General features: G+C 40.9%; 1 long non-coding RNA gene across 1 annotated transcript in view; it reads left to right on the plus strand.

Annotated features, from left to right (window-relative positions):
* LOC144048966 (uncharacterized) overlaps positions 1 to 3405 on the plus strand; it is an 85458-nt gene extending 82053 nt beyond the window's left edge. The window contains exon 3 of the long non-coding RNA XR_013293461.1: positions 1734 to 3405. This is a non-coding gene — a long non-coding RNA (uncharacterized LOC144048966). The remainder of the gene's footprint in view (positions 1 to 1733) is intronic.
* Positions 3406 to 17436: the final 14031 nt, after the last annotated feature.

A 17436-nucleotide genomic window follows, 5' to 3' on the forward strand; every position in this document is an offset into this window, starting at 1 on the left:
TGGACGAGGTGGCGGCTTTTGTCCACCAGGAGCTAACGTAAGGATTGTTGGTGGTTAATGGAACGCTGTTTATAAAATGAAAAGTCAGGATGGAGACGGATTTCTTCTTAATTTAAACTTTACTCGTCATACACGGCAGCTGGAGCGACAACACTTCCTGATCAGCTGACTAGCACTAACCAATCACAAGCTAGCATACTTTAGGTCAATGCAAGTGAATGGCGGAGAACAGCAGATTCAACACATCAACTTAGTAAAAAAAAAAAATTTTTTTATGAATGTGTTAATAATAATTCTGGAAACATAAATGTACAAGTAAATATACATTTGAACAAATAAACTTAAATGCTTGCTCCTCAGGGTGTAGACCTTCGCAAAGCAAGGCGTCTTTGTCGCTGGCAGAAAACAACGCTTCAAATTGCAAATGCTTTACATGTTGTAATTCATCTCTGCTAAAGCAATGAATTGCGATCGCCTCATCTTAAAACACGACCGAAAAAGTGTTGGCACAAACATCCCAATAGTACGCAATGTATATTTCTCGTAAATTTCAGATTTTTTTTCTCGCATGTCTGCCACTTTAGAAACTCGCAAATTTGCCCCTTTTTTTTCTCTCGTCAGTTTGCCACTTTATGAAGTGGCAAATTTGTCAGTTTTCTAAAAAAAAAATATATATATATATATATATATATATATTTATATATATATATTTATTTATATATTTATATATATATATATATTTATATTTATTTATATATATATATATATATATATATATATATATATATATATATATTTATATATATATTTATATATATATATATATATTTATATTTATATATATTTATTTATATATTTATATATATATATATATATATATATATATTTATATTTATATATATTTATTTATATATTTATATATATATTTATATTTATATATATTTATTTATATATTTATATATATATATTTATATATATATATGTATATATATATATATATATATATTTATATGTGGCCCTAACACGCGTCGTAAAAATGAGCAGTACATATATGTAGTGGTGATTTTTGTTTTCAATCCAAAACAAAAAAAGCTTTTTTTATTTTGTTGTAAAATGAGGTGTGATTTTTCCCAGTACGGTCAAAAAGAGCAACGTGAAGGTGATATAACTTTTTCAATTGAAAGTAAAAACAGGAATTCCCGTCTCAACGTGTGTGCGTGTGCGCGCATGAGTGATGTCACACGCGATGTTTGCGGCGGGCGGGCGGCAGGAAGAAGAGCAAAGATGGCATCAAAATGTATGAAGCTGGTCAGCAATCTGACACTTGCACGCCATTCGCTGCCGTCTCACACGCGCAGGCAAACGTGTGTGCGTACGCGCACGCGTGTGTGTGCGTACGCGCACGCGTGTGTGTGCGTACGCGCACGCGTGTGTGTGCGTGCGTACGCGCACGCGTGTGTGTGCGTACGCGCACGCGTGTGTGTGCGTACGCGCACGCGTGTGTGTGCGTGCGTACGCGCACGCGAGCCATTCAGCGGTTTGTCATCATGTCAACACGCAGCAGAAGACGCGTGTCCAAATCAATACGGAGGTCACCATGCTGATTTAACATCTGCTGCCTGGCCGCCTACTTTCAGCTATTTTCTACACACACACACGCGCGCGCGCACACACGCACACACGCACGCTGAAAATGTCATGTTGAATTTCTTGGCTTTTATTTCATTTTCCAGGTCCTTTCCATCCAATGAAGACAGATATGGGGGGCCCGAGGGCCCACTTAAGTCCACGAGGGACCTGACATGTCATCAATAAAAGTTGATTCACTCAACGAAATCCAAGCATGGACAACATCAAAGAAACATTAGCTGTTATAGGAGATTTTTTTTTCCCTCCAGCAGGATTATGGCTCGGATTGAGCAAATGTTTGAAGACAAAAACTTTCACTTCCGATGTGAAAAGCGATCTTCTGCCAAGAAAGACTTTATACATCCAAACGCGAAGGGTGATAATGTGCAAGTTGGCTTCCTGTTTTTTTCCGCGTATGTCACAGCCAATCAGAGCGATCAAATGTCACGGCGGTCCGACGCCAGTTCAACGTGTCGTGACGCCCGCCACTTTTGACTCCCGACGTCGGATTGGTTTATCGAGGGCTAATGCTGCATTCGAGGATGGTCACAAGTCGGATGTATTAGAATTGTCCGACCTGAAAGCCTTCGAGGTGAAAGTAAACAACCAAGATGGCGGATAGTGATCTATTGTTTTTTATTTTGGTCCTCAAAATTCATTTTGACCTCCAGCACGCTTGCCTTCTCGCAATTTTGCTTTATTTATTTATTTTTATCTTATTTCACAAGCATTTCATACAGTTCAGTAGCTGACTGTATCATTTCATGCAGGGTGACGGCGGCATCCTGTCACGTTACGTCGAGTATTTAGGAATGAAGAAAGCTATCTGGTTTTACACTCGAGTGAATTGCGTTTTTCCATTGACGGTCTTTTTCCAAAGGGGCCGCCATTGTGAGTGACGTCACGTGAAGTCCGTCGGTGAAGTCGGGGTCCTTTTTCCCCCCCCGATTTTGCAAGCGGAATTTCCGAGTTCAAGGGGCCGTTCCGTACACACTTCCTGGTTTGAACTCGGAAAAGTCCGACTTCCGACCATCTTCGAATGCAGCATTAAAGCCGACTCCATCGCAGGTTCCGTGTTTGCAGTTGCACTTTAATCTCGCCTTTTTATTGTCGACTTCATACGTTTGCAGTCGACCCCTACGTGGTCACTAGTGGCTGTACAGTCGAACCTCTGAGTTCAAACAACTCGGAACTCGTACAAATCGGACGTGAACCAAAAAAATCGGAGTCAAAAATGCATGGGAGTGTGACCTCGTCGTCGGAATTTGAACACCCAAGCAAAGCAAGCAAAGCGGAACGTAGCTTGAACGGGAAGCCGAAAGAAGCCGAGCGATGCCGAATGCTCGCGTGGCGCTGGTCGAGACGAAACGCTGCTCATTTCCAGTCGGAGCGCGTGAACACTCCCGGAGGCATTTGGATTTTTCCACGACAATTTTCGTCACCGCGGGCCCAAAGAAAGACAGCAGTGCCAATGGCAGCAACGAAAAACGTTGTGGTACGAACCGCAGCGGATTTAGGAAGGGGATTATCGCGCCGTTGTAACTGCCGTGACGACTTCTGTAAATAACAGCACGAGGACCCCCTCTTAGCTGTTCAACAACGTGCCTGACGCTAAACAGCAGACAAGGACTCCTTAGTAGTCTACCAATATGTCCAATGTCAAATACACCAACTCGGCACTGAACTAAAGCTAGCATTAACGTAGCATTTTTCATCCACTGATGCCATCACACCACAACAAAAAAGGTCAGGTATTTTTTTTATTGTTTTAATACTTTAAAAAATTATAATAATTACTGTACAGGGTGTAAATGTAAAAAAAAAACAAAGACAAATTAAAATCGGAATTTTGTGTTTTGGGAGCTTGGGAATGGATTAATTGCATTTACATTATTTTCTATGGGAAAAAATGTTTCGGAGGTTGAACAATTCGAACTTTGAGTACCTCACAGGAACGAATTATGTTCAAACTCCGAGGTACCACTGTATTTACATTTTATTTTATATATTTTCCCTATTTACTCATTCATTTTATAGATATATTTATCAATGTTTTCTAGAGGATTTTGGGGTCTCTTAAAAAAAAAAAAACTATTTTTTTTTCCTCCCCATCGCATGTCAATGAGTGTCAATTCTATGCCGATTTTGACCATTTGCATGCTAGCTCAGTCTCGATCTCTCATGAATAGTGGGGGGGTCGACTCTATTTTGTTCTGCCGCCCATTATTTTTTAGTGTAATTCCACTGTCAAGCACTAGATGGCAGCACAGCATTTAGTTTGTACATTTAACTAAAAGTCAAAAGAGGAAGTATTTCAGCTCATCATAGTTTTTGCTGAAGATGACTGATAGGCGATCCTCTTCAATCCTGCTTTTTACACCTACAGAAAGTGACAGCTGTAGGTTCATTTTAAGTGGACATCTTTGGGCATGTTTTTTTTTTTAATTATTATTTCCAATTTGAATCCCACATGCTGTGTGTTTGTAGTGTCACAAATCATGAAGTCAAAGTAAAGCTAATCCAAATCCGACCAAAATTTGGCAACAATGTAAAAATAATCTGAATTCCATTTGTTGTCGCAGGCATTTGGATCTGGATTATTTACGATCTCCATCCAATTATTTTAGCTATTAAGATTGTAGATGGCTAACCTGGACTTGTTATGCCTCTGAGTGCTTTCGTTTTGTGTGTTTAGTAGATCCACTCTCAGTGGATGTGTTTAAACAGCTTTTAAATGCGCACACACACGTTGTTCATCACTCAGGGAGTTCATGACTGCTGCGCTTTCTTAAGCAAACGACTATTTCGTTCTTCTTTAAAAATATATATATATATATATATTTCAAGTTGCTCGCTCTTTTCCCCTCTCCCTCCCCTGCAATTACCGGCAGGCACTCGTGGCCCTCTCCCAAAAGTCCAATTCCCGTGCACGCACGGAGGAAGTCGTCTCATTAATGACACCCTCGCAGCGGCTCGGTTTTGGTCTGAAAGTGAAATGACGCTCGTCCGTCGCCAGCCTGCTAATTACACTCTGACGCGAAGCTGACAAGGACGCCGAGTGACAAGCGCCCTTTTACAGCGGGCCGCTCGCGTCAAATTATTTCTCTCGGAATACTCGGCGAAGAGACTGCGCGTGGGGGGGGGGGTTGCTGATGTGATGTTATGCAGCCACGGATCGTCCCCTAAATGTCCTCTTAACACCTTTGTGTTAAAAACATGTTGGTTCATCAATTTACATGAAAGGAACTTGGAGGTGTGAGACTTTGCATTTTTTATTCAGCACCCAAAACGTGTTTCATTTAGCAATTTTGCTAACATGAGGAGCAATTGGTCCATGTCTCCCTCGTCCAACGCAGCTGAATCCAATGTTCAGCTCGTCAGCAAGCTTTTGCCTGATAACGATTTTGATCATGGGTCAGGTGTGTTGGTGGAAGGAAACTGTCTGGATAGGGGATCTCGAGGACCAGACTTTGGAACCCCTGCTTTAAAGTACAGCGTTCCCTCGTTTTCCGCTGAGGAAAAAAATACCCGCAATAAATGAAATCCGCAAAGTGGTTAACTTTATGTTTACATTTATTCTAAATGTTTTAAGGCTCTAAAGCTGCTCACCACACAGTTTATACACTTTTCTCATTGAGGCGTTTGCATTTTCTCACATTTCTCTCTTGCTCATTTTCATTGTTCAAACCTTCATATCTTTTATAAATAGATACATTGCTGTAAAAAAAAAAAAGAAGCATGCAAAATTGCACAGACATTTTTTTCGCAAAACAGCAAAGCCGCCGAAAGTGAACTTTACCTACCGAGCGAACTGTACAGCAACTCTCCTGAGAATGTTTTTGAAAATTCCGCCTCCGTATACTGTTTCCGTAAGCAACATCAAATGTGATAGAAATGTCTACCATAAATAGACCCACAAAAAAGTCTCAGGAAGCTAAGCTTGTATGTATACAGGAAAGCAGCCATTTTGGATTGAAGTGACTATTTATTTCATTTTAGGCTGCATTTTAGTATTTGACAATCCAGCACTAGAAACTTTTATTTTTCACAAAAATTGGTGGGAAAATGTGTTATCATGACTCGACCCACAAAAAAAAGCAGCCGCGCTTGAAAAGATACTGGAGGTCGGCCATTTTGGCTTGAAACTCACATTTGAGTCATTTTGACCATTTCTGGTAGTCCTTCGAAATCTTACACTCTCATAACATGAAGTGCGAGATTAATGACATTTTACGGGAAACGGCAGATTATTTTGACAAAAAAAATGACTTCTGCTGTCCAGCGTCTTCTTTTCCACGCATGTAAAAATGGAGACAAGATAATACGACCTTGTCGTGCCTTGTTCAAGTCATTTTGAATTGATTGATTTTCATTAATGAGTCTTTCAAGTTTGGACGGTGCGTTCAAGGTCAAGGGCGTCGCCATTCAGTGGACTCGCATGCACACGCTTACATACACACTCGTATCTACACGCACGACGCGCACATGCGGAGGCGAGCATCGCGCGCTTAGCGGTATGGCTCGCACCGTCGGGCCATGTGCTGAGGTGTTAATCACACCTATGTGCATTAGCACCTTTCTCAAACACACACACACACACACACGCTTGCTCACAGTGGAAGTGACAGACCTTTTTATTCACCCTCTAACATCCCCAAAGAATAGAAGAAAAAAAAAGCACACACAAAAGAAAAAATAGAGCATTAAAAAGACTAGTGTGTGCGCCACACAACCTGGTTGATGAGTCATTAAAGCTGCCTTCCCTCATTTTTTTTTTTAAGCCGCACGCCCCCGGAAGAGTAGGCGCACCCCTTCTCCCCAGCGCAGACTTTTAAAATGACGAGATCATATCAAACGTAAGCAAAATAATGCACGTGGACGGTGGCAGTCGTCGCTTAAATGCCGCCCCACGTCGCACATACATACTAGAAATTGACCAATCGGGGGGGGGGGGGGGGGGGTGTGCGCGTACTATACTTTGGTAACCCATGGTTTAGGACTTGTCTTTCTTCCAGTTTTTAGCAAGTTTTTACAGTATAAGACACGCAACTCCTAATGATCGTCAAAAATGCCAAAATAAAGCCTGTTTAAGAATCTGACCGTATACTAGCCTCGTCCCCAATTTCTTTTTTTTTAGATATGCACCCCCTTTGAGAACTTATTAAAGTTAGTACACTCCCTCTCCCTAAACACACACGAAACGCATTCCGTAATCAAAGTAACGTATTTTGACTTGTTGCTTGCCTGATTAGAATCGCAAAAGAACTGGCGCACCCCCTGCACACCCTGGAAAACAAAACAAAATCAAGCTTGTTTTGGACCTAAAAAAAAACCCCATCAGGTTCAGTCATGCCAACGTGAATCAATCAGAGCCAAAGAGCGAATCCAAGGAGGAGTGCGCACCACACTTGGACAATTTGATGCTGCTAAATTGACCCGTTTTGGTTATGGAAGTGAAGCCGGCTTTTGTACAATATGATGGATGATATATAAAGTACGTGGACTCCACATCACAGGACATTTCGAGATTCAATTTCACAGGGCGACAACGGCTTTCATTTACGTTTACACTCGCCATTGGTCACACACACACACACACATGCGCACTCACGCACACACACGGAAAGGTTTTACTGTACCTCATCGACGCGGCATTCCCAAAGCCCTCTACTGCCACCCAGTGGCCAAAACAGTCAAGTATCACTCCAGCTGGTTTTTCATGTGGACAAAATAATACCCAATCGATCAATATTGTTTCTGAATGGTTCTGTTTTTGTGGTTGTCGCTCGGCTTTTCATGTAGCGAAGTGTGAGAGCATGTCACGCTTGAGTCTTTTGTGTGTGTGTGTGTGTGTGTGTGTGTGTGTGTGTGTCTGTGTGTGTGTCTGTGTGTGTGTGTGTGGTCGTGCAGAGTGCAGCAACGCAAAACAAAGCGCACACACACGCACACAAATGGCGACGCAAGTGTGTGTGCGCGACATGGGAATGAAAGATGGAGGCGAAAGTTATTTTCCTGCCGCGTGCGTGTGTTCCTACCGTGGGTTTCATACGGCGTCATTGCCATGTAGGAAAGAGAGCACGGAGAAAATAATCTGTTCATTTTACAAACATTTCCAATTGCGCACCCCCTTTAAACATCCCTACTGACTTGGCGCCCCCCCCCCCCCCCCAACTCGCATATTTAAAAAATGGCTCCCAGATTTTCATCTGCCTTTTTTTTTTTGAGTCACGCATGCCCTTCAGAATCCAAATTGACCTTGCGCACCTCCTCTCCTTTGCTCCTAACCTAAAAAAAAAAAAAGAGATCATTTTACTCTCCCGTACCTCCACTGGTATCACTATCACTGATTTTGTAATCCCCGATTCATTTCCCGGACTTTTTAAGACACGCCCCCCCCCCTTCAACATCCCGACAGAGTCGGTGCACCCCCAGCCTTGAACACATCCTGTAAAAAAAATATTATTCTAATAGCTTGCACCTTGTTTGCGGGCATTCTTTGAAATTTTGCAATCAGATTGAGCACATCACGATCACGATGAATCGCTTAATTAACTCTTTGACTGCCAAAAACGTTAAATAACGTTTAGTAAAATCCTATGGAGGAGTGCCAAAGACGTTAAAAGACGTTTGTTTCAAAACAGAGGTGAAACTAACCATTTTTTATTGTTGATTACTGAAAAACAGAATAAGGTAGAAACAAACTTTTTTTTTCTGACGAAAGATGAGAGTCCAATCTGTTTTTGGTAGTATGTGTGTTTCCATAGTCCAAACACATAATTTTCTATGGACCTTGAAAGATCAGTCAAAATGCTTAAAATCGGCTGGCACCCACGGCATCCCTTTTCTGAAAACGTCTGGCAGTCAAAGAGTTAATAAGGCTTTTTATCAACATTTTTGCTTGCCAAATTTGACGGGCACCCGTTATGTGTTCATTCTTGCGACATTTAATGTTATGAGGACGTCTTTTTGATCCACTGCAAACTCTAATCAGTTAATAACTTGCATAATATTTTTTTTTTAAATGACCCAAATATTGTAACATGAGCAAATATTTAATGTTATTTAATGCTTTAACTTTCACAACACTAATATATATATATATATATATATATATATATATATATATATATATATTTATTGATATAAAATAGTCTCTTTATCGCACCTTTTGGCATGCAACAGCGAAGGCAAACCCGCACGAGATGAATGTTGAAAGCGTGATTTATCATTCGTAAGACGAAAGATCAACAGAAGAGCAAAGACGCGTGCAGACGAAGACCAACGGCAGGCAAAAAAAAAAAAAAGGACGGCCAGCCAAAAGCGAGGTGCTGAAGCGTTCATGCGGAACTCATCTCCCGACATTGTTGACAGCCTGTGACCTGCATCGCACACGCACACACCGACGCGCACGCACATTCAACACACACACACACACACACACACACACACACACACACACACAAGCGGCATACAAATGTTGAATCAGGAAAGCGTGGAAACACACACAACAAATAAAGTCCAGGAAATATTTAGTACAGCAAAGATGCAGGCACACATTCTAATGTTGTACTCCGCAATCTCCACTTAGCTGCATTTTGCCCTCAGTCTCCTCTTGGATAAAATTGCTCTATTGTTTGAGAATACAGAGCTCGTAAAAAAATAATGAACATACAGACTCAAGTTAGCCTTGCCTGTTGGTGTCCCTTAGCTCCAGATAGCGCTGTCTTACAGTTCAGTCTCCACTTTGTCCTCAATCTCCACTTGGATAAAATTGCTGTATTTTTTGAGCATATAAGGCTAGTAAAATATACATAAATAAACGTGCAGGCTCAAGTTAGCCTTGCCTGTTGGTGTCCCTTAGCTCCAGATAGCGCTGTCTTACAGTTCAGTCTCCACTTTGTCCTCAATCTCCACTTGGATAAAATTGCTGTATTCTTTGAGCATATAAGGCTAGTAAAATATACATAAATAAACGTGCAGGCTCAAGTTAGCCTTGCCTGTTGGTGTCCCTTGGCTCCAGGTGGCATATTGTTACAGTCCACAGTCTCCACTTTGCTGCACTTTGCCCTCCTGTTGACTAAAATTGCCACATTGTTTGAGAATACAAGACTAGAAAATGAAAAATAAGCAGCAACATTTGCTAACATCAGCCTCACTTGTTCGTGTCCCTTAGCTCAAGACGCTGACGTGTCTCCACTTTGCTGCACCTTGCCCTTAGTCTCCTTGACCTTGAAGTAAACGGCAAAGACCCTGTTTTTTCTCCATGGTTTATCAGTGGGTCGGGTTGCACGCGATTCGTTAAATGGAAGTTTGTTATTTTTTCTGTTTGGCTCGGTACTGCCTCCGAAACACCGTCAGCCATTTAGGGCATTTAACAGCTGCATCCCCGTTCAAGCCTTCGGGTGCGTTTCTGCTTAACTCCTCGCCTGGCGTAAGGACTCGACGCCGCGGTGAAGGCGAGCGGATGCAAAGGCACAAAAGGAGCGTGAAGATCTTCAAGATCTCAGCTTTGTTGACGGCCGCCTGCAGCTTTGCTTTCATGTGTAATGAGTGGTCGTAACCTCACCTGGGGGGGTGCGCAGACGGGTAGGGTGTTAAGAGAGGGTGCGCAGGTGCACTGGAAGTCAGGAGGAGTTGAAATGAGTTAGTGTGCGTGACGCTTGTCCTCACCCAACCACGAGTCGCTTCTTTATGGTTATTACTTCCATCCATGCATTTTCCGAACCGCGCGTTCCTCATGACACGGCAGTCACAAAATGAGCTTGAAACCCGACTTTGAATCCCGAACACATCTTTGAAAATCCGCAGACTAAAAAGTGAACTTGCTTTCAAAACATGATTTGAAACCGTCATCTTGAAACCCAACACAATTTTGAAACCCTAATTTGATGCCCTAATTCCACATTGAAGGTCCAATCCTAATTAGATCAAGCCCAGATTCAAACTGTAACCCTGGCTTGAAGCCCTAATTCGAAACCCCAGCTTTGGGATCAAAGTCCAATATGAAAAAGCAGCCATTTCTTGAAATCCGACTTTGCAACCCTAACGCACTGACCATAACTCCTGCCGGGAATGCAAACTTTGACTTGAAACCCCAATTTGAAACTCTAACCTTGGGTTTGAAAGTTCAACATGAAAGCCAATCCCTCCCCTTGTTTGTAACCCCAGCCTGTCTTCGAACCTTAAAATTAAAACATGCAACCATTTGTTGAGAACGATATAACCCAGGCTTGAAACCCTAATTTCAAACGCTTAGCTAGTCTTGCTTACTTCAAACCCGAACCCTTGTGAACCAAATGCCTACCTTTATCATAAACCTAATCGTAACCTTAATTATTTTGCTAACCCTGACAGCGGTCCCAATTCCAACCCTAACCATAGTTCAAAACACAAATTTGAAACCCTGAACATAATTTGAAACCCTACTTTGAATAATGACATCACTTTGACAGTTCAATTTTATAACCAGTCATTTTAGCCGCTGTTCTAAATTGTGAACCTCCTTTGAAACCCGACTCCTACTCTGAAACACTACAGTGAACCCGAACCCTAGCTTAAAACCCTCCTTTGAAACCCTACTGCTTCTTTGGAAGCCTACTGGAAAGTGACCAAGCGGCTCTGAATGTTTTGTTTACCAAAACGTCTGAATTGAAGTCGCCTTAAGTTGTCAGTCACAAGTCTAAGAAGCTTTTTTGTTGTTGTTTTTCCCGCCGCGCCGCAACAAAGCAGATTTGCGCGGAGGAAGTCAATAAAGAGATCGCAAGTTGAACCCGACGCTCGCCTCGCCGCCGTGTCAACGTGAGCGACATCGTCTCGCCGAGTACACCTGCCGCACGACGGCAAACGTTTGTCGCCGTCGCAGCGCGCGGCCGGCGTCGTGTTGTCGCTCGCGAGCGGACTCGACGTCATCGACAGTCCGGCCGCCGCCTCGTCAATCCGACAACATCGCCGGCAAAAATCGACTCAAGATAAAACCGCCACAAACACGTCGGCGAGCTGTGATTGGTTGCTGCCTGAGCCCATTTTTAATCAACATAGCAAAATGCAAAATGGCCGCCCACAGAGATGGAAAAAAAAAGGATTTTGCAGCCTAATTTATATTCCCCAAAAGTAATATTAATCAGAATGCCGTGTTTAGCACAACATGCCATTGCAAAGAAAAAAGGACTTGTAGACTTGACTGAAATATATATTTTTTAAATTTAAATGAATGATTTCCTCCCCAAAAATCGATTTATTTATTTAAATATTTAATTAACAGAAGACTTCTTATGAAATAATTATGACTTTTTACTTCATTTTTTTATTTTTATTTTTTTTATCTCACAACCACCCCCTCAAACTTTTAAAAAATTTAAATATTTATTCTTAAACAAAAATGATTTAGTTGGATATGTTCTTGAGTTCTTTTTATTTTTAAATCATTTGAAATCATTATTTTACAACTTTTATAAGTTTCTTCAAATGAAAAAAAATTGTTTTTATTTCTTTCAAAAGTGATTTTTAGAAAGTAAACAAATTTGAACTATAATACAACATTGACGCACGGTGTTGCTTCTGGAGCGCACTCATTTCTTGGACCTTCAACACTGACGAGCACTTACCCAATTAAGGCTTCGAAATAAAACGCTCATGATACAAATATTTTTTTAAACAGCCCATAATATTAAGTATTATCGCACGTTGTCGCACTCCTTCAAAGCGCTTTGCTTAATTATGAGCACACACACACACACACACACACACACACAAATGAGTCCTTATTATTCTCTTTTCTTGTCTTTTTACTGACACCACCTTTTTTTTTCCTCCTCAAAACACTGACTTGTTGTTTTCTTGGTCTGTTTGGCGCACAAACGAGCTTTGATCACAAAGCAATGTTGTCAAAAGCCGATCATCCCCAACGCAAGTCTTATTATCATTAGTGGCTTTGCAGATATTTTTTTTTTCTCGACGTGCGTCGCTGACAACCGACCGTCCGGTGCACTTCGCAAAGCCCAAAGTTTTGTCTGCACTGATCGTGAGTCGGGATGTTTTCCGCCAGCAGGTGGCAGTCGTCAGCTCGAGTCGGCTGGTTTGCGCAATGTCAGAAGAAGAAGAGTTCAACGGAAGAAGAACAACATCGTTCACGTAAGTGAATTTAAAATGTGTCATTTTTTTCATGAATCTAAATCAATTCTTTAAAGATGTGACGTCTTTATTTATGTTTTTTTTTCCTTTTTTCCCTCCCAAAAAATAAATGTCTACCTAGAACTCACATTTATCATGGGTGATTATTTCTCAACTAAATCCTTTTCTTGTTATTTTGTTTGTTTGTTTTTGCTTTTTTGTTTAGTTTACAATGAGGATTTCCTGCGAGCTAACGTGTTTCATGTGCTTTTGTTGTTGTTGTTACTGTCAGTGGCTGAATTACCGTCATTATTTTTTCTTTTTCTTTTTTATAATAAAATAAAATATATATATGCCACTTTTGTTTTACAAAGAAATTTAGACCAAAAAAAGAAATCCAGCAAAACAAAGTCAACAAAAGTATTTTTTTTTATACTGATGATTTCTTTGATTGTTTTGTTTTCATTAACTTTCTGTGTGCTAGTGTGTGTGTTTCTTATGCTTTGTTTCTGCCGACGCGACGGTCGGCATTAGCGTCGATGGCTAATCAGCGGCGTCACTTGCTAATAGGCTAAAACAGACCCATGAACGCACACAGCAAGTGGCGTAATTGGCTGTGATTGCGTGGCACGCTGATTTGCGGCGTGTTGCCAGCGTTAAAGGCGCTTTTATTAGTGCGTAATGCTAATCATAATTAGCATCAGTAATGGGAAGTAACCATGTACAAATCCATTCTTACTGCCCTTAAAGTGATTTCCAGGCGTCTCTGCTTTCTTCGGTTATTTTGCTGTTTTTGTACATTTCTTTAATTAGCAAACATGCCACAAAATGGCGCCAAAGGCCTGTTGAAAACAATAGTAGTGCTTTGGCGCCATCTTGGTGCTTTGTTGAAGAGAGGGGAGGAGCTTCTGCGTGCGTGTAAAAGTTTGCGTGATGGTTTACAATGACAGTGACATCAATGCTAGTTGCCATGACATCAAATGTTAGCATCAAGCTAGTGGACTTTTGTTTCGGTGAGTGTTTGCTTCTTCTCATCGAAGAAAAGTTTGAATGTGACTGCTTGATTCTGAAAAGGGCCACGTCCTCCATTAGAAGAGGGTGTGTACACTTGTGCAATCACATTATCTCTTCTTTATTCTTAACCTTTAATTCTTGAAGTGATTCATCTTGTGGTATTTTTTTAACTTTCAAAACCTGGCATTTGACCAGGGGTGTGTTGATTTTTATTTTTATTTTTATTTTTTTTACATATCAACTGAATGCCTGTGAATGTTGTTGAATGCTCAGTTTGTATGTGTTGCTGCGTTACGTGCATTAAGTAGAAGCTGTTTGAAGGTTTTGAACGTCGATGCTAATTCTACAGCGTTTTGCTCGAGAAAATGAGAAAACCTCTTTTTTTTTTTAATAATTTGATAAAAATGAATTATTTTATAACTTTGATGTGATTCTTGATTTCTCGGCTATATAGACTGATTTCAATGCACTGTGTGTGCCCCCCCCCCCCCCCATTCTTTTGTGTTACGTTAAAAACATTCTATTTATTTAATTTCATGAACTGTCACGGTCAATCAATTCTTCAAATGTATTTTTAATGGCGCGTAACGATTCCACGTGGCACGTGAACCAAGTCAACATCAAGTGGTCGGAGTCGCGACACGTGTCGCCATTTGCGAAAATGTCATGACATTTTGACCGAATAGACGATCTTCCGCCCACCGCTCGTCGACCACATCGTTTATCCTCGCATGCAAATGTCGTGTAGGCGGCGGGAGACGCATCATCGACTCGAAATATGCGCTATATGTAAGTGATATTGACATTATAATAGCTACCGACGCAGCAAAAAAAATCGGCAAAAAAAGTAGAGAGTCGGCGTCATCGACTTTAGCACGTCCCTATTGAAATCCACCGAAGTGCCATTAATCCTTTCAAAATAAAGCGATGTGCGTTATCTCTTTAAGAAAAGCAACTATATCGAGTGCAAATGTGATGGCAGAGAGTGTGAAGAAAATACACTTTAAGGGGTGTGGCCTAGCAAGTGACAATTGGAGCTGGAGCAGGTTAGTTCAGTGTGAGCATCCGGGTGCGAGTTGTGACCTACAGCAGCGTTTTTTTTTTTCATTTTCTACGAGCGTTGAGTTGTCCCATAGCCACAAAACATCATCAACTCTCATGACTTTTTCAAAAAATTCTGCCCCCAAAACCCGTTTGACTCCACATGAGATTTGCTCCGCATATCAGTCATGAGGAGACCCACAAAAAAGTCTCATGAGACCATGACAGCCGTACGGGTTCGAAGCGGCCATTTTAGGGTCATTTTGCGGTTTACAAGTTTGCACATTTAAAAAGTTAACTGACAACATTGCAAAGTCTATTTTGGCATTCATCGCGTATCAACACTTATCTCGCCTGTAGGACTTTTTTTTTTGTGCCAAGAATTGCATCCAAGCCACTCTCTCACACATACATGGAGGAGACGGGGGGTGGGGGGGGGGGTATGCAAGACAAATGACTCCCAGTATGGGCGGGGGCGTCGAGTTGAGGTGTGAACATGCAAATGACAGGCGTGTGCGCCTTCTGTTTTCTCAGCGCTATGAATAAAACATGAGCTGCTTGAAGCACTGCGGAGGATTCAGACAGCGCGCATCTTCTGTGTGACATTATGAGGCATATTTACACATTTTTACACTTCCTATTATGCTTTAATGACTCTGGGATAAAAAAGTCTTTGGGGGCTGACAACTCGTCGCCGCCGTGTGCAGTGGCCCAATTAAAAGGACAACTTCAACCACTGTGGCAATGTTTACATTTCAACCGCATACTTTTTTTTTTTTTTTGAGAAAAAAAGACCATCTTACAAAAATAGAAGTTGAAATCTTATGAATACAGTAAGTGGTATTTTAAAAGATACTTGTAATCTTATTTCCAATAAGGTGCATTTTTGTGAAAGGAATTATCATTTTTTATAAATAAATAAATAAAAATTGTAGTCAAATGAAAAAGTCATTTTAAAAGTCAAAGGTTTTCCAGAAAAAAAAGCCTTAGTCAAGAATAGTTATATTTTTAAAACAATTTTAAACAAATTTTACAAGAGTCGTAATTTTTCCAAAAATAAATTTGAATCTTACAAGAATAGTTTATTTTTTTCGGGAATAGTCCTAATCTTAGTTTAAAAAAAAATAGATTACTTGTAAAGAACAAAACAAAAAGTAATTTGCCCAATTTTTTTTCTTCCAAATCGCTGCCGTTGGGCCGAAACGTCATAAGTCACAATTTGGCAAATAACTTATTTTCAGTCCACACGTGTGCTTGTTAAGTGCAATGTCTGGGTTTTTTTCATTCAATAAGGTAAATTGATTGTATTTTCTTTTTTCTCTTAATCACAAATTTCAACTTTCACAACTTTGATATATGATCATTTGTAGTCTATTTGCTCCGATAGAAATAAATGAGGTGTTTTCGAAATCTGGTTATTTGGGCACTTGACTTACATTAACACGACCCAAAAGAATAAAAACTCATCTGGGGCCGATGTCAATATTAGCTGAGGACGAGCCGGGCTACACAAACAAAATGTTCATTTCTGCTCTTACAAGAGTGTCATGTTTTGAGCGGGGGTGGAGTAGTAGTTGTTTTTTTTTTTTTTAAATTGCCAAGATTTTTTCTCTCATGAAAAGGTTGCGTTTGTGAAAAAAATGTTGTATTTGTTATGTTGTGCTTGAATGGATTTGGGACCCAAAAAAAATCTGCCTGACAGTTTGGTCGCTGATGTGACCAATTAAAAGGACCCGCTGCAAATGCTGCGGGATTGTTTTAAGAAGCTCACTTCAAACTCTGGTAGTTTCTTGAAAGTTTCTTGAAAAATCATCAGCCTTTGCCACCGCAACAGTTTGTTCATTCTGCGTTTATTATGATAAGAAACGCTCAAAAACCCAAACACAAAATTTTGCGGGTTTGTTTAAAAGGGATATTTTATGGTTGTCTTTGGTTGTTTCCAAGGTTCATTTCCAAGACAGTTTTTGAGTCATAGACCCACAAAAAAAAAGCCTTAAGAAGCCACTCCTGAAAAGACAAAAGACGTCTGCCATTTGTTTTGAAATGGACATTTTTGGCCATTTAAGGGTCCTGCCCACAGTTTTGGGAAATTCATCCCTGGAACCATGAGCTTCACTGGATGTTTGGGTTCAAATTTGTGTCAAAGTGTCTCAAACGATATCGAGGTACATATGGTATGGCCAACCCCAATTGGGAGTGCGTGCGTCATGGCGGCAAAGTCTACCTTGCCTGCGGGCTTGAACCCGAGTCTTAATTGAGTCCTCTGCAGCCAACACACTACATTTACCGTCCTCGTCTTGCGTTTACGTGACATTTTAGGTGTCGCCGGTGCACTCGCGGTGACAAATGCGATGAGAATTTCAACGATGTGAAGTGGGATCGCCATTAAGGTCGACGGCGGCCTGACATTTACGTCAAATGGAGGATGCGCTAAATCGCCTGGAAGAAAGATGCTAAAAGGGGGCGAGAAAGATGAAACGCTTGCACACAAAAAAAGGGCACTAAATAGCATCACGCGACAGCATGGACGTGTGAGTGTGTGTGTGTGTGTGTGTGTACTTGTACATACTACATTGTGAGGACCAAAATATGCCTTTAACCAACAGATTGAGGACATTTTTGTGAAGTGAGGACATTTTGGCC

This window comes from Vanacampus margaritifer, chromosome 3 (genome assembly GCF_051991255.1).
Source record: "Vanacampus margaritifer isolate UIUO_Vmar chromosome 3, RoL_Vmar_1.0, whole genome shotgun sequence".
Lineage (NCBI taxonomy): Eukaryota > Metazoa > Chordata > Actinopteri > Syngnathiformes > Syngnathidae > Vanacampus > Vanacampus margaritifer.